The sequence below is a fragment of the Vulpes vulpes genome, chromosome 15 (genome assembly GCF_048418805.1).
Source record: "Vulpes vulpes isolate BD-2025 chromosome 15, VulVul3, whole genome shotgun sequence".
Classification (NCBI taxonomy): Eukaryota; Metazoa; Chordata; class Mammalia; order Carnivora; family Canidae; genus Vulpes; species Vulpes vulpes.
Window position 1 is genome coordinate 35,541,651 of NC_132794.1, and position 17,941 is coordinate 35,559,591.

At 33.0% G+C, this 17,941-nt stretch overlaps 1 long non-coding RNA gene and 1 pseudogene across 2 annotated transcripts; one reads left to right on the top strand and one right to left on the bottom strand.

Moving 5' to 3' along the window:
- Positions 1 to 1,181: 1,181 nt before the first annotated feature.
- On the bottom strand, positions 1,182 to 16,830 carry LOC140595784 (uncharacterized). Of its 2 annotated transcripts, none has more exons than XR_011997658.1 (3): positions 16,783 to 16,830; positions 4,636 to 4,729; positions 1,182 to 1,260 (listed from the first exon to the last, which is right to left on the bottom strand). It is a non-coding gene; the product is annotated as an uncharacterized lncRNA (long non-coding RNA). The 2 variants fall into 2 exon arrangements; XR_011997657.1 differs by lacking the exon at positions 16,783 to 16,830 and adding an exon at positions 7,579 to 7,608.
- LOC140595783 (large ribosomal subunit protein uL24-like) lies at positions 5,621 to 6,127 on the top strand (annotated as a pseudogene).
- Positions 16,831 to 17,941: the final 1,111 nt, after the last annotated feature.

Genomic DNA, 17,941 nt, shown 5'->3' on the forward strand with positions numbered 1-17,941 from the left:
TGTGTGTGTGTGTGTTTACAATAAATGAGCCATACTTCTTGCAACCCCAATACTCTGCTGTCCAATATCTTTTCATCTAAAGACGTCACCTTGTGGAAGCTCATTCTGGAATCTCTTTCCTACTGCTAAAACAACCCCAGGAGTTCCCATTCCCATTGCTTACTTGGGGAAAATAGACCTGCATTTCCTGACAGAATTTTGAATATACTTTCCATAGAAACTAGGTTATGAGTTGTGGTTAATAACAATAGAAATGTTGCAGTCAATATATTTCTCTATGACATTATGGTAAATAGTATTTGTGAACTTGCTTCAACAATTAATCACCTTGTAAGGTATTGTTTATAAGAGGAATTTTAAAAATCTGCATTTCAAAGTGCTAAACTTCTTTGCAGGCAGCTTTTGGAACATAACAAAAATGTTAGTGGGGGAATATGCTAAATTTATATCCATCAATGAGAATATTCTACCATAATGTTGACCACAATATAATAAACTATTTGTTAGCTTTAACTGCACTGAATTCAGTGACTGAGAAAATTGAGTCTGAGTGTTTACAGCTACTTTTAATTTCTCATTAGTGCTTGTTTTAAAAACACAGGAATAGTGAAATACAGTGAAATACATCAAATATACTTGGCTAAAATCTTGAAGGGGGAAACTGAAACATCAAAATAATTCAACTGAAAAAAAATTAATTATAGATAGATTTAATTTACTGAAAATATCACTAATGAGTAACAGACCGCTAAAAGTTAACTATTGGGTGGTAGTAGAGAGGGGAATGAGTCAATATGTAAACTATTAAAGGATGAAGAAATTTAGCATTTTTCTTATCAGCAAGCACATATATATATATATATATATATATATATATATATATATATATTAAAAACGTTATTTTAAAAATCTGGCAAGAAAAAACACTTATTAAAGGATATTCACTCAAGTTCTTTCCATCATCCAAGAACCATGCTACAATTACTTTATTACAACATCTCAGGTTTTGAAATTTTATTAAGAATGAAAGAAATATATTGGAATTATTGGCCAGAACTTGGCAACAGTTATTTCTATATTACCAACTCCTCCTCATCAATCAAGAAATTGTCAGTTTCCCCATGGAGTATATGAAGTTCAGATTGCCTAAATGTCAGTGTAAGAAAGACTTACTCTCTTTGAGATGATGAGCATGTACTTTCACTCTTGCTCATCATTTTCAACCATTTGACCAGATTTTGGTCTTTTCCTTCTGGAAATCTGTGCACACATGAAGTAACAATAAAGGACAAAAAATGCCAGAACTTTCTTTATATTCCAGAGATATGAAATCCCCAAAATGCTGCAAGCAGTAAGCATCTTAAAATAAACTCCAACATTCATTCATTGAAATAATTCAAATAATTTTCTTGAATTGTCCTGATAGTTTCCACGCAAATAATTCAACCTTTCAAGAACATTACTATAGACAAAAGATGGCTGCTTGCATTAATATGTAGTATATTCCTTGCTTTGCAAGTTTTCCTAAATAACAAGCCTAAGAGTATCATTATCACTTAACCAATATGTTATGTATCTGATACTTTTGTCCCGATTCTAGAATAATAAAAACTATTTTTATATTTTGTCATTAGGTTTCCTTGGACTCACTGATTTTTTTTTTTAAATAAAAGTGCTAGCATTTTAATATATTGTGCATGCTGCATTTGTTCTTTGAAAATTCATGGATCATTAACATTTTATTTTTTATATCACAGGAAACTTTACAGTGTACAATAATTTTGAGGAAGATTTATTTGACTAATTACTTAACTATCATAAAACCCACTATAAAATTTCATACAAGCTTGTGAAATTCCACACTGATCATTTTATTAAAATATAAACCTATACATGAAAGTATAAATGTATGCATACCTATACTTGTATATACTTAAAATGTGGGACTTAATTTATTATATTGTATAGGTAGGGAGTCCATATTTAATACATTTGTATGCATATGGAAAGTAGGAGAAGGTGTTTTTTTCATGATATTTCGTACAAGAGCACAATGTGTTGTGTTTGTTTAGCACCTGCTGTGCTGCCACATGTCAAGTCAGACTCTCCTCCCTTTTCACTTGTACAAACATCAAACAGAAGGGACATTGAGTAGGATTATTTTATTTGAAATATAGTTCCTTATTACTAAGTACCACTGTAAGTCATTATGAAAACCTATTCATCTTTGAAGTTTTAGTTCATCTCCCACTTTCTTTTTTTTTGGGGGGGGAGGGTGGAAGTGTTTTTATTAGAGCTTTGGTCAGACGTGGCACAGCTGGGTTAGGCTCGGGATTTAGCAGGTGCTTGGATGCTATCCAGCCCCAACCCACCCCTCTCCCAGGAAGCGCCACCCTGGAGCCAGAGGGCAGCGCATCCGAGCATGGGCAGGGTCCTCGCTAAGACCTGTCCCCAGTCTGGGGCGGGCTGGCGAGCAGCATCTCCCACTTTCTTAATGGAGCACTCTCAGATACTGAAAAGCCTTACTGAGGCTACTTTTCTCAGAAATGCACTGCTTTTAAGAATCAATAAGCCTGTCCAATGTCTCAATCCTTAAGTATCTTTTTTGATTGTTTAATTCCAATAAACCAACTGCTTGGTGGTGCTGTATCCCCATATGTATTCTTTTTACTTGGTATTTTGAAGAACTTATCTGAAGTATTTCTTGAATAGTTCATATATAATTTTTCTCCCCTTCATTTGAGCTATAATTGACATATATATTTTTTTAATTGACATATATTTTATAAGTGATGTACAACTTGTTAATTTGATACCCTTATATAACTGCAGAATGATTATTATCTTACCTTTACCTCCATCTCATCACAAAATTACCATTTCTTTTTTGTGGTAAGAACATTTAAGGTCTACTCTCTCAGCAACTTTCAAGTATGTAACCTAATAATATTAATTATAGTCACAGTCAATTCAATACTGTGAATTACATCCCCAGAACTTATTCTTTTATAACTGGGAGTCTGTACCCTTTGACCAACATCACCCCACTTCTTCAATCATGCTCCTCCAGCCCCTGATAACCACCATTCTATTCTATTTCCATGAGTTCAACTCTTAAGATCACACAAAAGTAATATCATACAATAGTTGTTTTTCTCTGCCTAATTTATTTCATTTCGCATAATGTTCTTAAGTACCATCCATGTTCTTGCAAATCGTAGAATTTCCTTCTTTCTCATGGCTGAATAATAGTCCATTGTGTGTGTCTTTATTCATTCATCTATTGATGAACACTTAAGTTATTTCCTTATGTTGGAGATAATGAATAATGGTAAACTATTTGACAAGAAAGCCAAGAATATTAAATAGGGAAAGGACAGTCTCATCAAATGGTGTTTGGAAAACTGGATATCCACTTATAGAAAAGTGATATTGGACTCCTATTTTATATCACTCAGAAAATTAATCCAAAATGGGTTAAACACTTAAACATAAAACCTGAAAACATATAATTCCTAGAGGGGAAAAAAATGGAAAAATCTCCTTTACATTGGTCTTTGCAATATTTTTTTTTTCACATGACACCAAAAGTACAAACAACAAGAGCAAAAATCAATATGCAGGACACATCAAACTAAAATACTTCTACATAACAAAAGAAACAACAAAATAAAAAGAAAACTATGAAATAGAAATATTTGGAAATCAAATATCTAATAAAGGATTAATATCCAAAATATATAATGAATTCATACAAGTCAATAAAAAAAAAAAACAGTCTGGTTTAAAAATGGGCAGAGGAACTGAATAGATGCTCAGTATGACTAATGACCAGGGAAATGCAAATCAAAACCACAATGAGACATTACCTCAAACCTATTGAGATTATTGTCATCAAAAGGCAAGAGATAACAAACATTGGTAAAGATATGGAGAAAAGGGAACCCTTCATATATATTTTGGAAGGGACAGTGACTAAGTGGAATACTCTCAGAAAGGGTGACCTAATTGCAGGAAATCATGCTGGGTTAAGAAAATTTGAAGAAACAGGTCATATTTAGTCTGAAAAGAAGACTTAGAGGGCAATTTGATCACTGCATTGGTATCACTTAAGATGTTCTACATGAATAGGAGTCCAGGTTTATTTTGTGTTATTCCAGAAAGTAATAGATGAACTATTAATATCAATATACAATTGTATTTTAGAGGAAGGAGAAAATAGCCTATTGTCTAAGATTTAATTAGGTCACTGGACATCCTAGAAATTGAACAGTGAACCAAATGAGAAAATGTATCATGAAGGGATAAGGCTAAAGACCTAAGAAAAGATAATCATTAGTCAATAAATTTGAGTAAATTCATCAATATTCCAGGAAATATCAAGCACCAATAGGCAAGAATATAAGATTTTTCTATTTTTGCCCTCTAATTTACCACTGCCTCTCTCAGGCATACTTAATCCCTCTCCACAGTCCTTCAGAATAATGAGATTTAAGAGCTTAGTGGGGAACAACAGGAAACCAAGTAAGTCCTGCTATCAACAGGCACATGGCCCATCAGTTGCTTATCCTTTTCAAGTGTCTCAGAAGCACAGTTCAGATATGAAGCCACATTTTATGAATTCCTGAGACTTACCTCATCTCCACAGGGCATGCAGTTGTCAGTGTTCCTGAAAAGGCCTGTTTTAAGGTGAAATTTGAAAAGTGGCTGGGCTGAAATCAATGTTGGCCTATGGAAAAATAAATACCATAATTAACATTAACATTAAAATCTTGTACAAAAAAATTATAAGAACTACTGTTCTTAAGTTACAACCACTTAGAGTTTATTTCAGTTGTAGAAAGTCTAATATTTTAGGAATAAATGAATTTAGGTTCTTAGGGAAGTAGTTAATAAATGAAAAGATGAACAAGAAACTACCTGGAAATGAAATGGAAAACAAAACAAAGCAAAACAACAGTGTCAGCATAGTCTCATTATAGCAAGTTTTCACAGGTCAACTATTCCAGATAGAAGATAAAACATAATAGATTAGTCAGGCAAATGACTATTATTAATGTGAATTATTAATAAAACACATTTTAGCATATACATACACAAATATCAAGGTAATTTATATTAAGGTAACTTAGGCAGCCTCCCTTTAGCACTTCAACAAAGTAATAAATCTATTATATATCCAATATTTCTCTCTGTTTTTCTCCCCATCATTCTCTGTCTCTCTTTCTCTCTAAGTAATACAATTGACTGCTTTGGTTGAGAACTTTTAATATTTCTGTATTTAATATCTATCTTATTTTGGTAAAAAATTTCTTCTAATTAAATCAAAATGCTTGTGTATTGCTATCTTCTTGTTAAACATTACTTGCGGTTTTAAGATATATGGATTGCAATCAAACATACAAAAAAAAAAAAAAAAACCGCTCAGTGCAATTAATTATTACCACTCATTTGAGTGGCAAAAATTAAGAAGATGGACTATACCAAGTGTTGGAGGAAATGTAGAAGAACAAAATTTTTGGTACTTTGAAAAGTTTTTAAAAATTAAATGACTTGATAGAGACTCAACAATAAAGAAAGAGATTAAAAAGAAAATAGGAAATATAAGAGGGGATAGATATTATCATAGACCTTAAAGACATTAAAAGAATAAAGCAAGCTCTTCCCTTTTGCAGCCATTGCTGAAAAACCAGTGGCCAAAATGATGTTTAATCCCTTTGTCACTTCTGATAGCACGAACTGTAAAAGATATTTAAGTCTTCCCAATATCACAGGAAGATTGTCTTCCTCTCTTTCTGAAGAGCTGAAATAGAAGTACAATGTTGGATCTATGCCCATCCAAAAAGAAGATGAAGTATAGGTTGTATGAGGACACTACAAATCAGCAAACTGGTAGAGTACCCCGGGTTTATAGGAAAAAATACATCTTTTACATTGAACAAGCACAAGAGAGACGGCAGTTGGAACAACTGCCTGCGTGAGCATTCACCCTGGCAAGGTGGTTATCACTAGACTAAAACTGGACAAAAACCACAAAATGTTCCTTGAACATAAAGCCAAATCTTGCAAACTAGGAAAGGAAAAGGGCAAATATAAGGAAGAAACAATTGAGAAGATGCAGGAATAAAGTAATCTTATATAGGACTTTAAATAAAAAAAGTAAAAAATGAAAAAAAAGGATAAAGTGAAAAATATTATAAACACCTTTTTGCAAATAAGTTCAATAACCTGAATAGGATAGATAATTCCTAGTAAACACCCAAAATTAAAGAAATAGAACGTCTGAAGAGACAGATTTTTTTTTAAGTCATAAATTATTCCCACAAAGAAAATATCAGGCCCAGATGGTTAAAACTGTATCAAATTTTTAAGAAATGGAATAGATTTTCCAAAAATAGATGAGGGAGGAACAAAGTTTATTATAAGGAATATATTTGTGTCCTTTTTATGTACAGAGAATTAAGAATAAACATCTGAAGTGATGAAAATGTTTCTCCTTAATTTTTTTTTTCATGGTTTCAGAAGTATGTGTTTTTCTAATATTCTAAGACACATTTAAAAGCATCAACTGTGACCTACATTTTACTTTAGCATGTATTTTGTGCTTACCATTAGGTTAAGGAAGTGTTGAGAGATGTACATCTGATAGTTGCCCTTTGATAAGTATGGGCAGAATGTATGTTGTGAAAAGGAAAAGGAACTAATTGGCTATAATGAAATCTTTCATTCTATTATTGGTGGTTATTAGACTAGTTATCATGAGAGGTTTAACATTTTCTAGAAGGCTGAGGCAGCCCATAGATATCTCTTCAATGAAGTCTTATAGCAAATAACTAAATTAACTTCATTCAAAGTATATTCATTCAACAACTTTTGTATGACCAATTCTTATTGGGAACTGAAGATATCAAAAAAAAAAAAAAAAAAGAAAAGAAAAAAACGTAGATTCATATCCTACTCCCAGTATCACATATGTTGTTTAAAAGAGGATTAAGAGATACTTTAAAAATTTCAATAAATACTATAGCATGCAACTACATGGAAAAAGCACGCCACCTCATCTGGAAAAAATCAAGTCAATATTCAAGTCATGAGCTAATCCTGATGAAAACACAATTGATTAATGATTTTGACTTTTGATAATTGTTTTAAAACATTTTTGACAGTTGAAAAAATATTGAGTACCTCTCATAAACATCTTGCATAACTTTACTTAGAAAGCATTGTTAATTTCTCATGATATTAATGATCTCTGTTAGCAATGTTTTTAATGACAGAATAGTAACAAAAATGAGGAGTAACTTAGTTCTTTCTTTTTAGCTTAATATTCTGATTGCTTTCAATTTTCCACTATTAGAAATAATACTATAATTTATAGATTATGTATAAATTCTTCTGTACTTCCCATTTCTTTGTGATTATATTCCAGAATAGGATTAGAAATATTAGCAAAATTTAAAATTAGCAGGATAAAGGGTATAACACATTTGGAGGTTCTATGAATTTTGTTAAAATGATTTTTTTTCCTAGTAACTTAACCAATTTATAATCCCATCATCGAGTTAGTTGCATTCTTACCAACATTAAGAATTTTTACTTAAAGGATGCCTGGGTGGTTCAGCAGTTAAGCGTCTGCCTTTTGGCTCAGGTTGTGATCCTGGAGTCCCGGGATCAAGTCCCACATTGGGCTGCCTGCATGGAGCCTGCTTGTCCCTCTGCCTGTGTCTCTGCCTCTCTCTCGCTCTGTCTCTCATGAATAAAAAAATAAAAATATTTTAAAAAAGAGAATTTTCACTTAAAACAATATCATATAGTTTATAGAATCTAAAAATACATACAATAAAGGCAAAATAGAATATTAATAATAAGGTAAAATTTTATTACAATAATGTGTTAACCTATCAACAACGGAGACATTACTTTAAATTTAGACCATGGAAGCTTCTGTGGAAAAGTTGAAACTTGGTAAGACTTAACAATCTCATAGGATTTTCACTGTAAAACATTAAAGAGTGAGAATATATGATTTAAAAAAGCAGTAATTTTTAACATACTGATTAATATATAGCAAATTTTTAGAGGTATTTGAATGTAAAGGTTAATGGCACAGATTCTGGACAGAAATGCTCTCTTCAAATCCAACAGTCGAGTATCTCTTGATTTGGGCTCAGGTCATGGTCTCAGAGTTGGGTGGATCAAGCCCCGAGTTGGGCTCTACACTCAGCGTGGAGTCTGCTTGTATTTTCTTTCCTCTCTCTCTGCTCCCCTCCTTCACCCACACAGCAGTCTCTCTCTCTCTCTCTCTCTCTCTCTCTCTCTCTCTCTATATATATATATATATATATATATATATCCTTCCCTAAAACAATAAACTTTAAAATGTTAAAGTTTGGGGTGCCTGGGTGGCTCAGTCAGCTAAGCATCCAACTCTTGACTTTAGGTCAGGTCATGATCTCAAGGTCATGATATCTGGATGGTAAGACTGGGCCTTGAGTCCCACTCCTCACTTAGTGGGGAGTTTGCTGGAAATTCTCTTACTCCCTTTGTCCATTACTCCTCCCATGCCCACATGTGAGCTCTCTCTCTCTCTCTCTCTCAAATAAATAAATGAATCCTTAGAACTAAAATAAAATGTAAAAGTGTAGGGGGTGCCTGGCTGGCTCAGGTGGTAGAGCATTTGCCTCTTGATCACAGGGTTGTGAGTTCAAGCCCCATGTTTGGCAGAGAGATTACTTAAAGAGAAAAAAAAAAACTTTAAAATGTCAAAGTTCAAACACCTTAATGAATGCTTTTGATTCTGAGATGTTATTGCTGAAAACTTCTCCAAATTCTATACCTATCTGTAAAAAAGCACTTAACAATCACTTTGATGTTCTTCAGGCACCCTCTTTTTTTTTCTCTCTCTCTCTTTAAACAGATCTTTTGGGCAGCCCGGGTGGTTCAGCGGTTTAGTGCCACCTTCAGCCCAGGGCATGATCCTGGAGACCCAGGATCGAGTCCCAGATCAGGCTCTCTGCATGGAGCTTGCTTCTCCCTCTGCCTGTGTCTCTGCCTCTCTCTCTCTCTCTCTTTCATGGATAAATAAATAAAATATAAAAAAAAAGCTAAAAGGTCTTTCATAAAGGAGAAAAACTAAAATTACATCTTCAAAAAGAGTATAATGAGATAACTGAACACTCTTGAACACTCCCACCAGGGTGGTATCAGAGAAAGCACAGAGTCTAGTCTTTGACCATCACTTAGAGATTACAAGTACAACTCTAGTGTGGTATCACTAGAGAATACACACTAAGCCAGAAAGCCAATTCCTGCCAAATAGCAATGAAAAGATCTATTGTCTTGAGTATAGCAGAGGCCAAACAGTGAATATAGACATCTATGTCTACCTGGAAATATCAAAATAGTTTCACCTTCCTCCAGGTGAACTTCCTCCAGGTGTCAAATAGCTAGCTAATACAAAAAGTTTAGAAAAGACCCGGTCTTCTGATACCCAAAATGTGCTGGTTTCGGTGAGAAATAACCTATTATATCAAGAAACAAGATCTCAAAATGAATGCAAAAGATAATCAATAGATGCCATCATCAAGATGACAATAATGGCAGAATTATGTGACCATTATTTTAAACCAGTCACAACGAAAGTGCTTCAATGAGTAATTATGAACATCTTTGAAACAAATATAAAAATAGAAAACTTCAGCAAAGAAATAAAAGGAAGTAATCAATAAGCAGGAATACAGAAAAATAGAAATTAACCAATGTGAGCAATAGAGAAAAATGAATTTTAAAAAACAGACTAGAATCCCATGCAATTACAGCAACAACAAAAAATAAAATTCATGCCATTAGAGAAAAAGATGGTGGGGATAAAAATAAATGAATGTATTTGAGGAAATAATGGTTAAGAACTTCCCATTTTGACAAAAGACATAAAGCTATAGATTCAAGAAGCTATACAGGTTGATTACATTGGACTGCTTCCATCACAGAAGGGGCAGCATTTTGTTCTTACTGAACATTTTTTTCCTGCATACAATGCTTCTACAAAACCTACTATCTGTGGATTTGCAGAATTCCTTATCCATTATTATGGTATTCCACTCAACATTGCTTCTGATCAGGAAACTGTTCAGAGAAAATGAACTGCAGCAAGGGGCCAATGCTCATGAAACTGGTTGGTCTTATGATGTTCCCCACCATCCTGAAGCAGCTGACTCCATAGAAGTGTGGAATGGCTTCTTCAGGGTTCAATTATAGTACCAGTAGATGGCAACATCTTGCAAGGCTGGGGCAAGGTTCTCCAGGAGCTGGTAAATGTTCCAAATAAGCTTCTGATATACAGCGCTGTTTCTCCAATATTCAAGATTCATAGGAGAAAAGGAGTAGAAATGGGAGTGGCATTACTTGTCTTACGCTAGGAATGCCCTAGGAAAAATCTTTCTTTCTGTTTTCATGACTTATACTCTAGCCTAGACATCTTAGTTTCAAACGGAAGACTATTTATAGTAGGAGACATAGTGATTCTATTGAACTGGAAGGTAAGACTGCTATCTGGTCACTTTGGGTTCCTTATAACTCTGAATCAACAAGCAAAGGAGAGAGTTACTAATGCTGGCTGGGGTGTGCGATATTGACTAACACTGGGAAAATGAACTGCAACCCCACAGTGGTGGTAACAAAGGACATACAGAGGTACAGGAGATCCCTTAGGCTCCCCATTAGTATCACTATGTCCTGTGATGAAAGTTAATGGAAAAATAGAGTAATCCAATTTAGGCAGAACTACTTATGTCCCATACCCTTTAAGAATGAAGGTTTAGGTCATGTCACAAGGTAAAGAACCACTACTATATAGTATATAAATATTTAGTGTATTTATATTGTTAAATTTATTGTTAAGTATTCAATTTTACTTAACATCATGACATTAAATGATGTTAATTTTACTTCATAGTTAAATATTGCAAAATTTGCTTTAAATATTGTTAAATATCATTAATTTTACTTCATAACATTTAGTAATCCTGTAATCTTACAGGACATCAAGGGAGAGTGAAAAATCACCCAAGGACTTCTCATTCATTTCTGTTGAAAGGCTTAGTGTGTTTTGCTTATACACAGGATTGTTGTATCATGTTAGGTGAAAGTATGACCTTGTTATTGTATTTATTTGTAGATTAGCTATTCTTTAAAGAAATGTATATGGGTGCCAAATTGATAAGAGATAAACTTGGAATAATTAATTTTGTGTGTCAACACGGTTACAGCATAGTACTAAGATATTTGGTCAAACAACAGTCTAAATGTTTGTATGAAGGAAGGTATTTTTAAAATTAGATTAACATTTAAATAATTAGACTTTGAATTAAACAGATTACTCTTCATAATATGAGTGGTTCTCATCCAATCAATGGAAAGCCTTACAAGAAAAAAGACTGAGGTGCCCCAAGGGAGGGGGAATTCTGCCTTTAGGCTGCTTTGGGATTTGAGCTGCAATATCAATTCTTCTCTGGCTCTCCAGCCTACTGGATATGCCATTGTTTTGTTTCTCTGGAAAACCCTGACTAATACATCATACAAGTAGAATCATACAGAATTTGTTCGTTTATGATTGTCTGTCTTATTTCTCTTAGCGTAACTTTTTTTTTTTAACTTTTTTAAGGTTTATCCAGTTGTAGCATGTACCAAAAATTCTTTCTTTTTAAGGCTGAGTGATATCCCATTGCATGTGTATAACATATTGTATATCTATTCCAACCATCAATGAATGAAAGCAACTTGGGGTGCTTCCATCTTTTTTGATTAATGTGAATAATGCTGCTCTAAAGATGGATACATAAATATCTGTTTGAATCTCTAATTTTAATTCCTTTGGGTATACTCAGATATAGAATTGCTGAATCACATGGTATAACTTCAGTTTTAACGTTTTGGGGAATTAATTGCTATATTGTTTTCCCTAGTAATTGCACTACTTTACCTTACTATCATCAATACACAAAAGTTGCTATTTCTCCACATTCTAGTCAACACTTACTTTCTGTTTTTTGTTTTGTTTTGTGTTTTAATAATAACCATCCTAATGCATGGTAAGTGGTATCTTTTTGTGCTTTTGATTTGTATTTCCCTAATGATGAGTTATTTTGAGCATCATTTCATATGCTTTTGGCCATTTGTAGTTTTTCTTTTATTTATTTATTTCTTTAAAGATTTTATTTATTTACTCATGAGAGACACAGAGACAGAGAGAGAGGCAGAGACACAGGCAGAGAGAGAAGCAGGCTTCATGCAGGGAACCCGATGTGGGACTTGATCCCGGGACTCCAGGATCACACCCTGGGCCAAAGGCAGGCGCTAAACCGCTGAGCCACCCAGGGATCCCCTAGTTTTTCTTTTAGAAACATCTATTTAGATGCTTAGCTCATTTTAAAATGGGGATTTGGGTTTGTTTTCTTTTTCTTTTCTTTTCTTTTCTTTTTTTTTCTTTTTTGTTTGTCATCATAAGAGTTCTTTTATATTCTAGGCATTAATCTTTATCATATATATTATTCGCAAATTTTTTTTCTCTTCCATGGGTTGCCTTTTCACTCTGTTGATAATGTACAATTATGCACAAAAGTTTTTACTTTTGACATTGCCCAATTTATTTTTATTTTTGTTGCCTGTGCTTTTGGTGTCATAGCCAAGAAATCATCACCATGTCTAATGTCATGATGGTATCCTGCATATTTTCTTCTAAGAGTTTTATGGTATTAGTGTTTTCATTTAGGTCTTTGATCCATTTCAAATTAATTTTTGTATATGGTGGGATGCCTGGGTGACTCAGTGGTTGAGCATCTGCCTTCAGCTCAGGGCATGATCCCGGAATCCTGGGATGGAGTTCCTCATTAGGCTCCTCACAGGAAGCCTGCATCTCCCTCTGCCTATGTCTCTGCCTCACTCTCTGTGTCTCTCATGAGTAAATAAAATCTTTTAAAAAGATTGTATATGGTACAACTTTATTCTTTTCAATGTGGATATCTAATTTTCCCAAAATCATTTCTTGAAAAGACTGTTCTTTCCCCACAGAATTATGTTATAAACCTTATCAAAATCATTGGAACATATACGTAAGGAATTATTTCTGGGATCTCCATTCTATTCCATTGGGGGGGGTGGTATATCTATCTATCTATCTATCATCTATCTATCTATCTATCTATCTATCTATCTATCTATCATCTATCTATCTATCTACCTATCTATCTATCATCTATCTATCTATCATTTATCTATCTATATGTCATTAGTTTGTACTATTAATTACTGTAGTTTTGTTGGAGGTTTTGAAATCAGGAAGGGAACCTCCCTTGACTCTTCAGATGAACTTTAGGATGGGTTTTTTCTGCAAAAAAATGTAATTGTAATTTTAGTAGTGATTCAACTGAATCATGGATTGCTTTGGATAGTATTGACATCTTATGGAATTTGAGTCAACCAGTCAATGAACAAGGGATGCCTTTCCACTTGATTGCATCTTCTTTAATTTTTTTCAACAATTTTTAATTTCTGTACACAAGTTATTTATTTCCTTGGTTAAATTCATTTAACCAACGAAGTGTTTTATTCTAAATGTTTTATTCTTTTTTGATGCTACTGTAAATGGAATTGCTTTCCTAATGTCATTTTCATATTTTTCATAGTTTGTGTACAGAAATGTAACTGATTATTTATGAGTTGATTTTGTATCCTGTAACTTTACTAAATTCTCTCTTTTTTTATTCTAATAGGTGTGTGAGTGAATGTAGCCTTTACAGTTTTCTACATAAATGACCATATCATCTGCATACAGAGATAGTGTGAATTTTTCCCTTTCCAATTTAAATTTTATTTATGTTTATAGACTAATTTCTCTAGCTAAGGTTTCCCATACTACATTGAATAAAAGTGGCAAAAGCAAGTATCCTTGTCTTGTTGCTGATGTTATAGGATTATAGGAAAATATTTCAACTCTTCACCATTGAGTAAGATGTTTGCTGAAAATTTATCAAATATGACCTTTATGGTATTGATGTAATTTTCTTCTATTCTTAGTTTGGTCATTGTTTTTATCCTGGAAGAGTGTTGAATTTTGTCAAATGCTTTCCCAACATCAATTCAGGTGATGAGGCATTTTTGCTATTGTTTTTCATCATTCTGTTACTGTGTTATACTGACTGATTTTAGTATGCTGAGGCATTCTTCCATTCCAGGAAAAAATCCTACTTGGTTTCTAATCTTTTTAATACACTGCAGGGTTCAATTCCTCCAAACCATGCCAAACCATCATGGAGAATGGTTTAGGCAAGTCTGAGTAGAAATCTCACAAAATTTACTACCATTTTAAATGGCTTTCTCTTGGTTGGGCATTTTTTGTTGTTGTTGCTGTAGGTCTTTGACACACTTCTAGAACTTCTACAGTTATTTCTACTAGTCTCAAGTTGTTTGTTTAATGCTTTGGTGGGAGAATAAGGCCTGAAGCTTCCTAGTTTATGATCTTGCTGGTGTTTCCCAAATCTGTTAAATCTTTAAAAATGGTATTAATATATGCTAGCAGTTAATATATACACATTGAAATAAAAAATACAGTATCATTTACAACCACATAAAAAATAAAATACTTAAATGTAAATCTAATAAACCTTGTTTACAACTTGTACGTGGCAAACTACATGAAGCTCTTGTAAGAAATGAAGGATATAAATAAATGGGAGACATTCTCTATTCATGGATTGGAACACTCAACATAGTAAAAATGTTGATTCTCTCCAAATTGTTAATGCAGATTTAATACAATTGCTAGGATAATTCCAGCAAGACTTTTTTTTGTACATATGGGCAAGTTTATCATAAAATCTATATGAAAAGGCAAAGAGATAAGTGTAGCAAAATCATTAAAAAAATAAGTACAAAGGAAAAAAATCAATCTACTAAATTTCAAAACTTGTTATACAACTACAGTAATCAAGAGTTTGTGGTAACAACATAGAGAAAGAAACATAGATCAATGAAACAGAACAAAGAATTCAGACATATCCCACCAATATTCTTAGTTAATTTTTGACAAAGGTAAAAAAGGCAATTCAATTGAGGAAAGATAGTCTTTTCAGTAAATGGGATAACTGGACACCCATAGGTCAAACAACTCAGTCAAGTATCACACCTTATATAAAATTAACCCAAAGTCAATCATAGATTTAAACACAAAATGCAAAATTATTAGAGTATGAGGCTAATAAATAAATAAAGAGAAAACTTTAGAATCTAGAGCCAGGTAACAAGTTCTTAGAATTGAGATCTAAAGTATGATTAATAAAAAGATAAGCCTTATAAATTAAATTGCATTAAAATAAAAAATGTTTACTATTTGTAATATTCTGGTAATAGAATGAAAGACAATTTACAGAGTGGAAAAATATATTTGAAAATCATATATCCAACAAAATGCTAGGATCTAGAATATATAAGAAACACTTCAAACTCAACAATGAAAAAAAACTAATTAGAAAATTGGCAAAATATGTGAAAAGACATTTAATAAAAGAATACAATAGAAAATAAGCAGCTGGAAAGATGTGCAACATTATTAACTGTTAGGGAAATGCAAATTAAACCACAATGAAATATCATCCTATGCTTATCAGAATAGCTAACATAAAAAGTAGTGAAAGCACTTAATGCAAGAGAGAATGTGGACAACTGGATCACCCATACATTTCTGGCAGGAATGTAAAATAATATAACCATTTTGGAAAATAGTTTGGCTTTTTTTTTTTTAAACTAAACATGCAACTATCATACAGTCCCACAGTTATACTCCTGGGCATTTATCCCAGGGAAATGAAATTCATGTTTCCATCTAAACCTGTACAAGAATATTTATTGCAGTATTATTCTTAAAAGCCAAAAGCTGGAAGCAACCCAGATGTTCTCCAAGTGGTGAATGGCTAAGCAAACTTTGTTATATCCATAACAGGGAATACCACTCAGAAAAAATAAGAACAGGCTACTGATACATTTATAAACCTGATGGGGGATCCCTGGGTGGCGCAGCGGTTTGGCGCCTGCCTTTGGCCCAGGGCGCGATCCTGGAGATCCGGGATCGAATCCCACGTCGGGCTCCCGGTGCATGGAGCCTGCTTCTCCTCCCTCTGCCTGTGTCTCTGCCTCTCTCTCTCTCTGTGACTATCATAAATAAAATAAAATAAAATTCTTTAAAAAAAATAAAAAATAAAATAAAATAAAAAAATAAATAAATGTTATAAACCTGATGGATCTCCAGAGAATTCTGCTCAATGAAAGAAGCCAATCCCTAAATGCTTCATTTTATATGATTACATTTATATAATATTCTCAATCTGAAAAAAATTTTAGAAATGGAAAACTTATTAGTGGTTGCCAGAATTTAAGGAATGGGTGGTGGTGTGAGAGAAGACTATGGTTATAAAGAGTGGTATAAAAGATCCTTGAGATGATGAAAATATTTTCCATCTTAATTTATCCCAATATTATTAACTGGTTGTGATACTGTACTATAATCTTGCAAGATAATACTATTGGGGAAACAGGTAAAGGTTACAAGGGATTTCTCTATATTATTTTTTAATTGCATGATAACCTATTATCTCAAGACATTATCTCAAACAGTTTAGAGAATGGCTTCATATTTACAATACAAGGTAAGATGTTATCTATTAAAAACTATAATAGTAGAAATATTTTTTAAAACATGAAAGTAAGATCAGTTGAGTGTCCTTAACTTACTTGTTTTATATAAGAAGATGAAAAAATAAAATGCCATATGGTTAAAAAACTAAATTTCTTTGTTGTGGAAATGAACAAAATAAAGAACAAAATATCAGAATTTCAAATTAGTTACAAATGTCATTCCTTCATTTGATGACTACAACATGAATATGCTGTTAAATGATATTAAAAGAATCTTGAAATAGGAGACTTTAAAAACTAGAGTAAAACCAAACTAAATAAATTTGAAGATTAATCTATTTTCCCATATTTTAACAATATTTATAAGACATAAAATTATATTTATGTCCATTAAACAATCTTAAATTTAATTTAAAATTTATATTCAGAAACCACTAAAATATGCTTGACATCACTACTCTAAACATATGTATATTACATAAAAGGATATCAGATATTAAATAACAGAAGTAATTTTTGTATCTAAGTGGGGGTATCTTTTTAAATCTCTATTTTGTAAATGTCCTCAAAATTCTAGGTATCTTCCAATCTAATATTTTATGAAGTGACATTAAGTGCAGCCCGGGTGGCTCAGCGGTTTAGCACCACCTTCAGCCCAGGGCGTCATCCTGGAGACCTGGGATGGAGTCCCACATCAGGCTTCCTGCATGGAGCTTCTCCCTCTGCCTGTGTCTCTACCTCTTTCTCATTAATAAATAAATAAAGTTATTTTCTGAATTCTAGAGATGATCTTGATGATATTCATAACTTAAGGGAGGAGCAGTGAATACTGAAGTTCCTGTTCTCTGGGAATCATCTAAGATAGAAATTTCTAATCTCTTCTTCCTTCCTCTGTAATAAACCATAACTATTCAAAACATCAAACAAAACCAATTCAAACTAAAAAAACAAAAACAAAAACAAAAACAAAAACAAAAACAAAAAAAACAATTCTAACTACACAGGCTCATACATTGTCCTCCAATTTTCCTTATGCAGCATATTTTCTTTTCTATTTTCTCTTTCTCTCTCCCTCCCTCCCTCCCTCTCTCTTTCTTTCTCATATTGTTACTTGTTAAGGTGAGCTTTATTTATTTATTTTTCTTAGTTTTTATTTATTTTAGAGAGAGTGCAAGTTGGGGGAGGAGGAGAGGAAGAGGGAGAGAATCTCAGGGTAACTCTCCGTTGAGCACAGAGCTCCCCAGAACCTGGTGTG